The sequence below is a fragment of the Phascolarctos cinereus genome, unplaced genomic scaffold (assembly GCF_003287225.1).
Source record: "Phascolarctos cinereus isolate Bilbo 61053 unplaced genomic scaffold, phaCin_HiC Scaffold_4;HRSCAF=312, whole genome shotgun sequence".
Classification (NCBI taxonomy): Eukaryota; Metazoa; Chordata; class Mammalia; order Diprotodontia; family Phascolarctidae; genus Phascolarctos; species Phascolarctos cinereus.
Genome location: NW_027555847.1, coordinates 226,707,036 through 226,722,652, shown reverse-complemented (window position 1 = coordinate 226,722,652; position 15,617 = coordinate 226,707,036). Strand labels below are relative to the sequence as shown.

Sequence of the window (15,617 nt, the reverse complement as noted above, 5' to 3'; positions counted from 1 at the left end):
GGGTGAAAGAGGAGCACAGGCCAGCCTCAGCACAGCCCTAGGGCAGCAGCAGCTACAGTGGGATTGAACAACTGATCAGAGGGAGATTACAGGGGTCTCTTTGCTGACACTGAGGCAGCATTCTGTGCTTTGCCCATACTTGGATCTGAGCTGCAGTCTGGGTGGCAGTCCTGAGGTGAAGAGGAGCACTGGCACAGCAGAGCTTGTGGCATCAGTGAAGAGAGAACCCTCCTCACAGTTCTAGGGCAGAAAAGAGTGCTTGTGGTCACTCATGGACCAGAGCACAGGCCAGGAGAGGAGTAAACACCTCTCCTTAGATCATGCCACCTTGGAGAACTGAAAACAGTTGCACAAAACCCCCAAAGCTTGGGATAGTATGCCCTCCACACCGGTAGCAGAGCCCTACCTTAACAAAGAGTTAAAAAGTTAAGTAACTGGCTGGGGAAATGAGCAAACAGCAGAAAAAAACTCAGACTACAGAATCTTACTTTGGTGACAAGGAAGATCAAAACATACAACCAGAAGAAGACAACAAAGTCAAAGCTCCTACATCCAAAGCCTCTGAGAAAAATATGAATTGGTCTTAGGCCATGGAAGAACTCAAAAAGGATTTTGAAAAGCCAGTAAGAGAAGTAGAGGAAAAACTGGGAAGAGAAATGAGAGTGATGCAAGAAAATAATGAAAACCAAGTCAACAGCTTGCTAAAGGATATCCAAAAAAATACTGAAGAAAATAACACCTTAAAAAATAGGCTAACTCAAATGGCAAAAGAGGTCCAAAAAGCCAATGAGGAGAAGAAAGCCTTAAAAAGCAGAATTGGCCAAATGGAAAAAGAGGTCCACAAGCTCACTGAAGAAAATAATTTCTTAAAAATTAGAATGGAGCAAACGGAAGCTAATGACTCTATAAGAAATCAAGAAATTATAAAACAAAACCAAAAGAAGGAAAAAATAGAAGACAATGTGAAATATCTCACTGGAAAAACTGACCTGGAATATCAATCCAGGAGAGATAATTTAAAAATTATTAGATTACCTAAAAGCCATGATCAAAAAAAAAGAGCCTAGACATCATCTTTCAAGAAATTATCAAGGAAAACTGCCCTGATATTCTAGAACCAGAGGGTAAAACAGAAATTGAAGGAATCCACCAATCACCTCCTGAAAGAGATCCCAAAAGGAAAACTCCCAGGAATTCCAGAATTCCCAGGTCAAAGAGAAAATATTGCAAGCAGCCAGAAGAAACAACTCAAGTACTGTGGAAACACAATCAGGATAACAGAAGATTTAGCAGATACTATATTAAGGGAAGGAGGGCTTGGAATATGATATTCGGGAGGTCAAAAGACTAGGGATAAAATCAAGAATCACCTACCTAGCAAAACTGAGTGTAATCAATAAGGGGGGAAAATTGATATTCAATGGTGTAGAGGAACTTAACACATTATTGAGAAGCCAGAGCTAAACAGAAAAATTGATTTTCAAATACAAGGCTCAAGAGAAGCATGAAAAGGTAAACAGGAAAGAGAAATCATAAGGAACTTATTAAAGTTGAACTGTTTACATTTCTACATGGAAAGATGATATTTGTAACTCATGAGACCTTCCTCCTTATTAGGGTAGTTGGAGGGAATATATACAGATGAAGGGCACAGGGTAAGTTGACTATGAAGAAATGATATTTAAAAAATAAAATTAAGGGTGAGAGAAGGATGTACTGGGAGAAGGAGAATGGGAGAGGTAGAATGGAGTAAATTATCTCACATAAAAGAGGCAAGAAAAAGCTTTTACAGTGGAGGGGAAGAGGGGGGAAGTGAAGGGGGAATAAGTAAGCCTTACTCTCATTGGATTTGACTTAAGGGGGGAATAACATACACACTCATTTTGGTATGGAAATCTATTTTAACCTACAGGAAAGAAGGGGGGAATGAGATGGGGGTGTGTGTGTGATAGAAGGGATGGCAGGTTGGGGGAAAAGAGTAATTCATGGGGTGGGGGAAGGGGAGAGATGTGGAGAAAATTCGGAACTCAAAATCTTGCGGAAGTGAATGCTGAAAACTAAAAATAAATAAATTAATTAAAAAATATATATGCCAATAATAAAAAGTATGTATTTCATGTAAGGTCATAAACAATAGCTGCAAAGACAAAAACTTGTTGATTTCTAATTCAGCCACATCACCCAAGTTCCAAATCTGGACACACTTTCATGGCTGGACACATTTTAAGACTGCAGACCAAGAAAATCACCACATTTGATTATCTCTTTAGCTACAGTATGTTACACTGGAAAGAGCACAGGACCCTTAAGTCAGAAACCTGGGTTCAAACTTGAGCCTCTGAGTGTGTAACAACTTCCTTGGGTCCCAGTTACCCCTGTTTTAGGAGGGGAACAGTATTTATACTAGCTACCACCCATGATAACTGTGATGGAAAGCACCATTTACAGCTATTATTTTTATTATTAGTTCACATTCATCACATAGATCATAGATTCAGAGCTGGAAGGGACTTCATAGGCCACTGAGTCCAAACTGCTTATTTTACTGATGAGGAAAATGAGGCTCAGAGAAGCTAGAGTCATGCAGCTAATAAATATCAGAATGGGGACTCAAACCCAGGACTTCCTGATTCCAAACCCAGTGTATGGAATATTCCTATTCCCAAATAGGCTATCTCTGTGGGAGTACCTAACAAACTGCCTTTGTCAAGTCCTCAACTCCCAAGGCAATAGCTATAATTTCTGAATTATGGTCACCCTTGCCTGATTTTAAAACTTATTTTTCTCCATATTTCTCTAGGAAAATGGTAGGGGAGAAGAAAACCAGCAAAAATAAAGGGGACCTTACTCAATTCAACAACCACTTACTCAGTATCTGCTCTATATGAAGCATCATAAAACATTTCAACAAAAAATTCAACCCACATTCATTAAGCACCTGCTATATGGCAGTGTGAAACAGTCCAAAGAATGCTGCACTTGAAGTCAGGGGACTTCTAGCTTTAATGCCATCTAACTTGCCTAAGCTTCAGGCAACTTTCTAAATAACCCACTAAATAATATATAGATGGGTTGCAATGTTTCCACACCAACTCCTTGCCCTTGATGTGTGGGATGCAAAGAGGAAAAAATAGTCCAGATCCCAATACAGAACCAAAGAATTATAAGGTATGGTTACTGCACTCAAGAAGAAACCTTCAAGGCATGAAATACTTTTTAAATTTATTAATAAACTTTACCTCTCTGGGTCTGTTTCTTCATCTGCAAAATTAGCGTTTGGACTAGATAACTTCCAAGGAGCATTCTTGCTCTAAATCTGTGATCCTAGATCCTACGATATGCTTCTTTAGTTGGTGAAAGAATATAAACAGACTGAAATAAAAATTCTTTCTCTTATATATACAATCTGCTTTAAGAACAGTGCCACTCAGATATGGAAATATAAAACAATATTTGTAAAATCTCATGCCTAGAATGGACTGCCTCCTCAACTCTATACTTCAAAATCTCTGTTTTATCCACATCCAAAGAAAGAACTATGGAGTTTGAATGCAAATCGAAGCATACTATTTGCTATTTTTCTTCTGTTGAGTTTTGTTTCCTCTTTCTGTTGGTTCCTACTATTGGTTCTAATTCTTACTTACAACATCACTAATGTGAAAATGTTTAATAGGAATGTATATACATAGACTATATTAGACTGTGCACCATCTTGGAGACAGTGGTGGGGAGGAAGGAGGAGAAAAATTTTAAACTCAAAAGCATATGGAAGTGATTGCTGATAAATCAAAATTAATTTAAAAAAATCTCTGTTTTACTTCAAGATTCAAATCAGGTACCAATTCCTCTGTGAAGTCTTCCCTGATCACTCATTCCCCTTGAATTTACTTATTTGTGTACCTTCTGTGTCACAACAGTAAAACACATGGTCCCAGAGGAAAACTCTTTCTTTGTATCCCCAGCCCCTCACATAGAAAAAATACTTAATGTCTATTGGCAGAATTTACTATATACTCATACAACAGATCTAAAAAGACATTTCGAAACATATATTTAAACCAAGAGCTATATATATCACCTCCCAATAGAATGCCCAGGATAGGACCTTTTAACCTCATTCGGTTTCCTACCTGAAAATGTAATCCTCAATCTACAAGAACTACAATTCTGGAATAATCCAGTTTGGGAAGAATGTCTCAGCTCTCTGGTCGGCTTTCGGCTTTTAACTGATTCATCCTTAGTATAAACGCTCTCCCTGACCAATCTAGGTACAGGTACTTCAATACCATTGACCCACCACAGCTACAGAGACCAAATGAAACTCCTATTCAGCTTCTTAACAGATACACCATTTTTAAACTCTTTCTTCTATCACCCCACAGGTAAAATAACCTGCCGACCAGGAAGTTAAACGAACGCAAAGCGCAGTCAATCATCCCGATTAGAACGGGTACAGTCAGGGTCATGGTCATCCTTTCTCTTAATTTTGATTGGGTCAATTAAAATGCCCAAAGATGTAGGTGGCTGCCCTGAGAATGACGGTGGTTAAAAGGGGATTTGAAGTGAATCCTGTCTCTGAGATAACTCTCCTCTGACTTCTCACACCAGGAAGAAGCGAGGACACGCCTGAAACCCGGTGACGGGCGAGGCAGGTAAAGAAGGACAGTCAACCTACGCCCAGTCCCTGCCACAGCACAGGTAGTGGTGGGGGGTGTTCAGGTGTTCCGCCTCAGGCTTGGAGATGGGGACCAACCTGACCCAGAGGGCTAAAAATCAAAGACGAGGCCGGGAAAGGAACGGGGGGGGGCGGCATTTTGGGGCTCCCGCTCCTGAAACCCAAGAAGGGTGAACAGCTCCATAGTGAAAAGGGAATGAAAGGGGATTCACCGCCCCAAGCCTCAGGTCAGACCCGAGGGGTCGGGGGAGAGAGGCGGGAGCTAGAGGACAGCCCTTCCGCCCACCCCCCCCGTCCGCCCCGCCTCCTCAGCCGCCAGCAGTCGGGGTCTGACCGCCCCCCGCGGCCTAAGCCGGGTCCGGGGGAACCGAAGGTTAGGGAAGGGCCAAGCGAGCCCCGGACGAAGACAGACAGGGTGAGGAGCGGATGCGAAGCTGGTCGCCATCCCTTACCTGGGATGGGGAGGATGCGCACGGGCCCCGGAGCGGAGGATTCGCGGACTCTGGTCAGTCGACGCGAATATGCTCCGGCGGGCGGCGGGAGGAAGACGGAGGCCGGGAGGGAGCGGCTGACAGGGATCCCGGAAATGGGCACAGCGCCTGCGCTGCACGGCCTCCGAGCGCATCTCAGGCTGCGCAGATCGTCTGCGCAGATCGTGGGAGTCCAGGGGAGGGGGAAGGGAGGATGTACGGACATGCGCGCGGGGCGCCGTAGAACTCGGGCTGGGAAGGTCCGTGACTGGCGCATGTGCAGTGGCGGCGAGCGGTCAGCCGGCGCACGCTTCCTCCATTTACCGTTCTCCGGTTTAGAAGACCCATCCCAAAGGCAATTGAGAAGTAGAGGGGCTTCCTGCTGGATGGAAAGGAATGCCGAAGGCTTCCGTCTTCCTCTCTGCGTTTTGTTCTAAGCATTTACATTCTGAAACTCAGGGACTAGACTTGCACATCATTCATTCGTTCGTTTATTAATTCACTTGTTCCTTCATTCATTCCTTCAACAAACCACTGCTGTGTGCATAGAGCACTGTGCCAAGTGATAGAAGGTTTAGAATGCTGCCAAAATAATCTTCCAAAGGCACAGATCTGACCGTGTCACTCCCCTGTTAAAATAAATTTTAGCAGCTCCATAATAGTAAGATAAAGTACAAATTTTCTTAGCCGGGGTTTTAGCCAGTCTGGCTCCAACCAAGCTGGATCCCAACCCCACTCCCAGCTGGCAAGGTCAGCATCCGGAAAGATCTGGGTTAAAGAGTTGAGCTAAATCTACTACGATAGAATTCAGTAGGAATAAATGTAAATTCTTAAGACTTGGGTTCAAAAAAATCACTTTCACACATATTATGTAACTAATAATAAAGACAACAAAGTTGTGCTTTACCTGGCACAACTACTCTATGAGGTGGATAGTACAAATATTATTTCTATCCTAAAAATAAAATAACTGAGGCCCCAGGGAGTTTTAGGGGGAGGTATGGTTAGGCAGCAATTTGTCTGAAAAAGATTTGCTGTTTTGTTGTTCTTCAGTCATGTCCGACTCTTGGTGACCCTATTTGGGGTTTTCTTGGCAAAAATACTGGAGTGGTTTGTCATTTCCTTCTCCAGCTCTTCTTTTTTTTTTTTTAGGTTATACATGTGCAATTATGTAAAACACTTCCATATTAGTCATTTTGTACAAGAAGACTCAAATAAAAGAAAAAATGAAATAGTGAAAAAATAGCATGCTTCAGTCTGTATTCAATCAATATCAGTTCTTTCTCTGGAGGTGGATAGTATGCTTTGTCTTGAGTCCTTTATTGTATTGGCTGAGAATAGCTAAGTTATTCACAGTTAGTTCTTCCTACAACATCCTCCTGGTTCTGTTCACTTCACTATGCATCAATTCATTTTCTTTTCAGGCTTTTCAGTCATTCCAATCTTTCCAAGTTTTTCTGAAATCATCCTGCTTGTCACTTCTTATAGCACAATGATATTCCATTACAATCATATACCACAGCTTGTCTAGCCATTCTCCAACTGATGGGCATCCCTTTGATTTCCAATTCTTAGCCACCACAAAAAAAGATTTGCCACAAATATTTTTGTACAAATAGGTCCTTTTCCATTTTTGGGGGATGTCTTTGGATATACATCTAGCAGTTCTCCAGCTCATTTTACTGATGAGGAAACTGAGGCAAATAGGGTTAAGTGACTTGCCTGGGATCACACAGCTAGGAAGTGTGAGGAAAAATTTGAACTCAGGAGGACAGATTTGAACTCAGGAAGACGAATCTTCCTTGCTCCAGGCCTGGTGCTCTGTGCACCATGGCTCCATCTTGCTGCCCTGACTAATTTAAAGGACCACAAACTCCATGTGATTTAGCACTGTGATCGGACAGCTAACGCAGTTTTGAATTGTATTAAGAGAGACACAGCCTCCAGGAATAAGGAGATGATACTCTCTAACCTTAAATGCCCAATACTAGGCAATAGAAGCTTTAAAAAGATATTGATCAACTGGAGAGCATCCAGGGAAGGACACCCAGGATGGTGAAGGGCTTTGAGTCTGTGAAGGACCTGGAGATGTTTGTCTTGGTGAAAAGAAGACTCACGGAGGTCATGGTAGCTATTTTTAAGTATTGGAAGGGCTGTCATGGCTAAGAGGGTAGACTTTTCTGTTTTGCCCTACAGGACCAGACCAGGTACAATGGTTGGTAGTTAAAAGGGGGCAATAATACATCCTGACCTCAAGAAAATCTTGGGCGGAGCCAAGATGGTGGAGAGAAAGCAGTGACTTTCTTGAGCTCTCCCCCAAACCCCTCCAAATACTCATTAAAAATGGCTCTAAACAAATTCTGAAGCAGCAGAACCCACAAAAAGACAGAGTGAAACAAATTTCCAGCCCAAGACAACCTGGATGATCGATCAGAAAGGTGTATCGCGCCGGGATGGGAGCGCAGTGCAGCGTGGCATGGCCTTGCAGGCCGCAGCAAACCTGGAGCAGGCCTCAGAGGACTGAATCCCCGGCAGCTGTGGAGGTTTCCAGACTCCTCAATCCACCAATGCCAAAGACAACTTAGAAGGTCAGTGGGAAAAGTCTGTTTCTGTCAGTGGTCAGAGAGGAAGGCGGAGTTTCAGCTCCATTCCCCAAGAGCGTGGCCCTGGGGGGGGGCAGCTGCTTCCTGAGCTTCCGGCCCACAGACTGAGGGGGAATCCAGTGGCTGATCAGAGAGGGATTGCAGGGATCTCTTTGCCAGTGCTGAGACAGGAATCTCTTGCTTTGCCCGTGTTTGGATCTGGGTCACAGTTCTGGGCAGTGGTGCTGGGGTGAGGAGGAACGCTGGCATGGCGGAGCTTGTAGTGGCTGTAGAGAGGAACCCCTCCTCACAGTTACAGACAGAAAGGAATACTCGTGGTCACAGGCCAGGAAAGGAGTAAACACCTCGCCCCTTATCATACCACCTTGGAAGAACTGAAAATTTACAGGTCCCTACAAGTATCTCTGAAAACAGCTACACAAACCCCTGAAGCTTGGGACAGTACACTCTCCACATTGGAAGCAGACTCTTACCTTAACAAAGAGTTTAAAACTCAAGTAATTGGCTGGGATCATGAGCAAGCAGCGCAAAAAGAGTCAGACTATATTATCTTACTTTGGTGAAAAAGATCAAAATATACAACCAGAAGAAGACAACAAAGTCAAAGCTCCTACATCCAAAGCCTCCAAGAAAAATATGAATCAGTCCCAGGCCTTGGAAGAGCTCAAAAGGGATTTTGAGAAGCAAGTAAGGGAAGTAGAGGAAAAACTGGGAAGAGAAATGAGAGTGATGCAAGAAAATCATGAAAAACAAGTCAACAGCTTGCTAAAGGAGACCCAAAAAAATACTGAAGAAAATAACACCTTAAAAAATAGCCTAACCCAAATGGCAAAAGAGGTCCAAAAAGCCAATGAGGAGAAAAATGCCCTAAAAAACAAAATTGGCCAAATGGAAAAGGAAGTCCAAAAGATTACTGAAGAAAATACTTCCTTAAAAATTAGAATAGAGCAATTGGAAGCTAGTGACTTTATGAGAAATCAAGACACTGTAAAACAAATCCAAAAGAATGAAAAATTAGAAAATGTGAAATATCTCATTGGAAAAACAACTGACCTGGAAAATAGATCCAGGAGAGAGAATTTAAAAATTATTGGACTATCTGAAAGCCATGATCAAAAAAAGAGCCTAGACATCATCTTTCAAGAAATTATCAAGGAAAACTGCCCTGATATAGTAGAACCAGAGGGCAAAATAGAAATTGAAAGAATCCACAGATCTCCTCCTGAAAGAGATCCCCAAAGGAAAACTCCTAGGAATATTGTAGCCAAATTCCAGAGTTCCCAGGTCAAGGAGAAAATATTACAAGCCGCCAGAAGGAAACAATTCAAGTACTGTGGAAACACAATCAGGATAACACAAGATTTAGCAGCTTCTACATTAAAGGACCGCAGGGCATGGAATATAATATTCCGGAGGGCAAAGGAGATAGGATTACAACCAAGAATCACCTACCCAGCAAAACTGAGTATAATCCTTCAGGGGAAAAAATGGTCATTCAGTGAAATAGAGGACTTTCAAGCATTCCTGATGAAAAGACCAGAGCTAAAGAAAATTTGACTTTCAAATACAGGACTCAGTGGAACATGAAGAGGTAAACAGGAAAGAGAAATCATAAGAGACTTATTAAGATTGAACTGTTTACATTCCTGCATGGAAAGATGATATTTATAACTCATGAGACCTTTGTCAGTATTAGGGTAGTTGAGGAAAAAAATTATATGTATGTATATGTAGATAGATAGATAGATAGAGGGCACAGGGTGAGTTGAAGATTAAGGGGTCATATCTGGAGAATAAAATTAAGGGATGAGAGAGGATGATACTTGGAGAAGAAAGGGAGAGGTAGAATGGGGTAAATTATCTCACAAAAAAAAACAGAAAAGAAAAGTCTCTCACAGTGGAGGGGAAACAGGGGAAGGTGAGAGGGAATGAGGGAATCTTATTCTCATAGGATTTGGCTTAAGGAGGGAATAACATACACATTCAATTGGGTATGGAAATCTGTCTTACCCTACAGGAAAATAGGGGGAGAAGGGGACAAGAGAGCAGGGGGATGATAGAGAGGAGGGCAGATTGGGAAAGGGGGTAATCAGAAGTAAATACTTCTGAGGAGGGACAGGGTCAAAAGAAAGAATAGAATAAATGGGAGGGCAGAATAGGATTAAGGGTGATAGAGTTAGTTTTTCACAACATGACTACTAAGGAAGTGTTTTGCATAACTGCGCATGTACAACCTATATTGAGTTGCTTGCCTTTTCAGTGAGGATGGGTGGGGAGAGAGGAAGGGAGAAAATTTGGAACTCAAACTTTTAAAAACACATGTTTTAAAAAAATGTTTTCACATGCAACTGGGAAATAAGAAATACAGAAAATGGGGTATAGAAGTCTATCCTGCTCGACAGGAAAATAGAAGGGGAAGGGGATAAGAGAAGGGAGGGGGGAGAGATAGAAGAGAAGGCAGACTAGGGGAAGGGGTATTCAGAATGCATGCCATCTTGGGGTGGGGGGAGGGGTGAGAAATTTGGAACTCAAAAACTTGTGGAAGTGAATATTGAAAACTAAAAATAAATAAATTTATATATAAAAAAAAAGAAAATCTTGCTAACAATTAGATGGGCTGCCTTGTAAGATAACTGATCCCCTTCACTAGAGATCTTCAAATAGAGGCAAGATGACCACTTGTTTGGAGCCACTAGGTGGTAAGGAGTATAGATCATAGGACTTGGAATCAAAAAGACCTGGGTTCAAATTCTGCCTTAAACATTAGTTTCGTGATGCTGGACAAATCAAAGTGTCCTCTCCTAAAGTGGGGTTAATAAAAGCACCTCCCTCATAAAGTTACTGTGAGGATCAAATGAGTTAACAAACATATGTAAAGTGATTTACATAGCTTAAAACACTATGTAAGTGCTAGCTAGCTATTATTATTGCTGCTGCTCCTGGAACTGCCTTTCAGCTATAGCTTGAACGAAATGGTTGCTGAGGTCCAACTCTCATAGTCTATGATTCTATGATATTTTCCTAGAGTACTTTGGATCACTCTTCTCTACCTGATATTTTACTTATCAGTCCTGATGACTGAAGCATTGGTATGTAGGGGGGAAATTACATAAAATACAGAGTGAGAAATTATTTAGAGATTGATTAGTACAGCTTTCTTTACAAATAAAGAAACTGACACCCAAGGAGGAAGTGACTGGCCCAAGGTCACACAGATAGCAAGTGGCTGAGCCAAGCATTGGATTTAAGTTCTAGAATCAAATTGGATTATTTTTTTCCACTTCACCAGTGGTTCTCAAACTTTTTGGTCTCATGTCCCCTTTACACTTTTTAAATTTTTTTTTGGAGTCAATTGGAGTTAAGTGACATGCCCGGAGTCACACAGCTAGTAAATATATGAGGCTAAAATTGAACTCAGGTCCTCCTGACTCCAGGGCTACCTTGATCCTGACCCCAGGGCACTGCTCCAGTGTCCCATATACTCTTAAAAATGATTAAGAACCTTCCCCCCCACCAAGATTTTTTGTTCATGTGGATTTTTAATGTATGTGTATATTAGATATATAAAAAATAGAGCACATAGACATATATATACACATCCATGCATACTAAGTATATATTATATATGTACTATATGCATAATATATACATTATATATATACACTATATGACATATATTTTATGATATATAATGTATATGGCATGACATACATATGCACACATACCTACAATACACACACATATATAGACATACATATACACACACTAGAGAAAACAATGCATCTTATAAGTTCCTATAACTCTTATAGCATTCATATATATATATATACACACACACACATATATACACATACGTACTTTGTGTGTGTATGTGTGTGTGTGTGTGTGTGTGTATATGGAGAGAGAGAGAGAGAGAGAGAGAGAGAGAGAGAAAGAGGTGGAGAGACAGAGACAGATAACACTCTGGCCCCCACTGCCTGAAGGCCAGGTAGGTTACATTTCATTCCTCCCCCAGTTTCTCCCATACCCTTGAGGAGATTGGGGTGGAGGGGGGTCTAGGCTCTCTGCAAATAATTTCAACCCCATCTAATGGTGTTCCCTCAATAGTAGGGGGTAGTCCCCAGCATCCCAGTTCCATTTAGCCAATGACAATAAGATTAGTTTTTACATAGAAAGATTTACTTGAAAAGCTATAGTCACAAATATATAAACGTCCTCCCCCAATGTGTGGGAGGCATAATCCCCTAGACCCCTTTATACCACCTCAGTCACTGGGGAGAAGAAAGGGATTAGAGTTATGGTTTAGCTCAGGTCTTATGCAGCGCAGTCCCAGTTCTAAATCCAGAACCCCTCTCTGATTTGAGCCCCAGGGCTTTTATGCTGGTGAAGCCATAGAGTCTGCAGTCCTGGTTCTAAGGTGACCAAAGCTCGAACTCCCAGGTCCTGTGTGGATCACCTGCCTCACCTGAATCTCAGGAGGACAAACAACACAGAGCAGAAACAGACGACCCCAGGCCCATTTCTCAGGCCCAGTGAAGGAGAAGGTGAAAGGGGAAAGAAAGTGTTTTTCCCTCTCACTGGTTTGCTATGGGTGAGCTGGGATCTTCACCCTCTGGAGACCCAGAAAAGAGAGCTAATATTCAATCTCACCAGTTTTAAAGACATAGGCAGCCAATCAAAGGAGACTACCCCTACCCACATGCTAAGGGATGCAAAGGCCTCCATGTTAGGGAAACTGGGCATGCTCAAAAGGTCATCTCCATGTTAGGAGAAGTGGACATACCTAGAGAAGCCCAAGTTTTCACACACACATGCATGCATGCATGTATATGTGTGTACATATATGTGTGTATATATATGTACAATATATACATATTCTATAGGTGTATATCTACATACATGTATATGTTTGTGTATATCTGCACATACATACATACATACATTCCTATATATATATATACATATATATATATATTTACTGTGTTACAAATTAAAACATTTTAGTATTATTATAAAAATAATTTTGACCTGGCAGACCCTCCTGAAAGGTTCTTAAGGACCCCCAGGGGTCTCCTGCTCATACTTTGAGAACCACTACATTACGTTATACTACTGAAGCTAAAAATAGGAAAGCAACAGACTGTGGATGGATTTAGATGTCAGACAAGAGCTTGAAGTTTACTCAGGAGGCAATAGGAAGTCATTTTCCATGTTCCCTCCCACTTCTAATGACTTCTTTATCTGGTTCTTATGCTATCAGAGTGCCATAAGAGTTATAGGAACTCAGAAGATGCATTGTTGTTTATCTCTGGGCTTTGGGGACTGGATAAAGCAAAAATTACTCAGATCAATCTGTGATCTCATTGATGCAGATGTTCCCTTGAAACTAAATGATATCTGCCCATCCTGGGTGACTTATCCATATGTTCCCATAACTTGGAGGAGTTAGGGGTGGGGGGCAGGTGTTGGTTCACTCAGTGTGCTGGGGACCTTTCTCAATTTCACCCAGGGTAGCTAGGTGACTGGTAGGTTACAGTGATGGACTGGAGTTAAGAAGACTTGAATTTAAATTCTACCTTAGATAGGTAGAATTTACTTACTACCTACGTGATACTAGGTAAGTTCACTTAACCTTTCTCAGGTTCAGTGTCCTTATCAGTAAAATGGGGATGATAATAATAGCACCTGCTTTGCAAGGTTGTTTTAAGGTCCTGATGAGATAGTGCGTAAAGTGCTTTGAAAACCTGAAATATAATAAATAAATATAATGTATAACATATAAATGTTAGCTTTTCTTATTTCTCCTAATGTTAAAGGATGCCAGTCTGGGCAAGTTTTATACTTTGCTCTCACCACATGACCAGCCCATCTTCCTCCTCTCCCCCTGAGGATGTACATTTCCCTGGTGATATCCTTTACTTTGGTTTTTCTTTGAAGTTCCCCTTTTGCTAGATTTTGCAGCTTGATCATTATCCAGTATATGTTTCTTTATTCCCTTTTCACTAATAATCACTTTAAATTCTTTTTTTATAATTTATTTTCAGTTTTCAATATTTACTTCCACAAGATTTTGAGTTCCCAATTTTCACCCCATCTCACCCCTCCCCCCACCCCAAGATGGCATGCATTCTGAATATCCCTTCCCCTAGTCTGCCCTCTCTTCTGTCTCTTCCCCCCTTCTCTTATCCCCTTCCCCTTCTATTTTCCTGTAGGGCAGGACAGACTTCTGTACCCCATTTCCTGTATTTCTTATTTCCCAGTAGCATGTGAAAACTTTTTTTAAACATATGTTTTTAAAACTTTAGGTTTCAAATTTTCTCTCTTCCTCCCTCCCCACCCACCCTCATTGAAAAGGCAAGCAACTCAATATAGGTTATACATGTGCAGTTATGCAAAACACTTCCATAGTAGACATGTTGTGAAAAACTAACTCTATTTCCCTTAATCCTATCCTGCCCTCCCATTTATTCTATTCTTTCTTTTGACCCTGTCCCTCTTCAGAAGTATTTGCTTCTGATTACCCCTTTCCCAATCTGCCCTCCTCTCTATCATCCCCCTGTTCTCTTGTCCCCTTCTCCCCCTATTTTCCCATAGGGTAAGACAGATTTCCTTACCCAATTGAATGTGTATGTTATTCCTCCTTAAGCCAAATCCTAAGGGATAAGATTCACTCATTCCCTCTCACCTTCCCCCATTTCCCCTCCACTGTAAGAGCATTTTCTTTTCTGTTTTTTTTTTTTTGTGAGATAATTTACCCCATTCTACCTCTCCCTTTCTTCTCCGAGTATCATCCTCTCTCATCCCTTAATTTTATTCTCCGGGTATGACCCCTTAATCTTCAACTCACCCTGTGCCCTCTATCTATCTATCTATCTATCTATCTATCTATCTATCTATCTATCATCTATCTATCTATCTATCTATCTATATACATACATACATACTATATAATTTTTTTTCCAACTACCCTAATACTGACAAAGGTCTCATGAGTTATAAATATCATCTTTCCATGCAGGAATGTAAACAGTTCAACCTTAATAAGTCTCTTATGATTTCTCTTTCCTGTTTACCTCTTCATGTTCCACTTGAGTCTTGTATTTGAAAGTCAGATTTTCTATTCAGCTCTGGTCTTTTCATCAAGAATGTTTGAAAGTCCTCTATTTCACTGAATGACCATTTTTACCCTTGAAGGATTATATTCAGTTTTGCTGGGTAGGTGATTCTTGGTTGTAACCCTATCTCCTTTGCCCTCCAGTCCTTTAATGTAGAAGCTGCTAAATCTTGTGTTAGCCTGATTGTGTTTCCACAGTACTTGAATTGTTTCTTTCTGGCAGCTTGACCTGGGAACTCTGGAATTTGGCTACAATATTCCTAGGAGTTTTCCTTTGGGGATCTCTTTCAGGAGGAGATCTGTGGATTCTTTCCATTTCTATTTTGCCCTCTGGTTCTACTATATCAGGGCAGTTTTCCTTGATAATTTCTTGAAAGATGATGTCTAGGCTCTTTTTTTTTTTGATCATGGCTTTCAGATAGTCCAATAATTTTTAAATTCTCTCTCTCCTGGATCTATTTTCCAGGTCAGTTGTTTTTCCAATGAGATATTTCACATTCTCTTTATTTTTTCATTCTTTTGGATTTGTTTTACAGTGTCTTGATTTCTCATAAAGTCACTAGCTTAATTGCTCTATTCTAATTTTTAAGGAAGTATTTTCTTCAGTAATCTTTTGGACTTCCTTTTCCATTTGGAATTTTTTTTTAGGGCATTTTTCTTCATTGGCTTTTTGGACCTCTTTTGCCATTTGGGTTAGGCTATTTTTTAAGGTGTTATTTTCTTCAGTATTTTTTGGGTCTCCTTTAGCAAGCTGT

At 41.0% G+C, this 15,617-nt stretch overlaps 1 protein-coding gene across 1 annotated transcript in view; it reads right to left on the bottom strand.

Annotated features, from left to right (window-relative positions):
- The window catches only part of ARPC1A (actin related protein 2/3 complex subunit 1A), a 33,368-nt gene extending 28,093 nt beyond the window's left edge, over positions 1–5,275 (bottom strand). The window contains 1 exon segment of the mRNA XM_021008556.2: positions 5,128–5,275. The gene's annotated coding sequence lies outside the window, so the exon portion shown is untranslated.
- Positions 5,276–15,617: the final 10,342 nt, after the last annotated feature.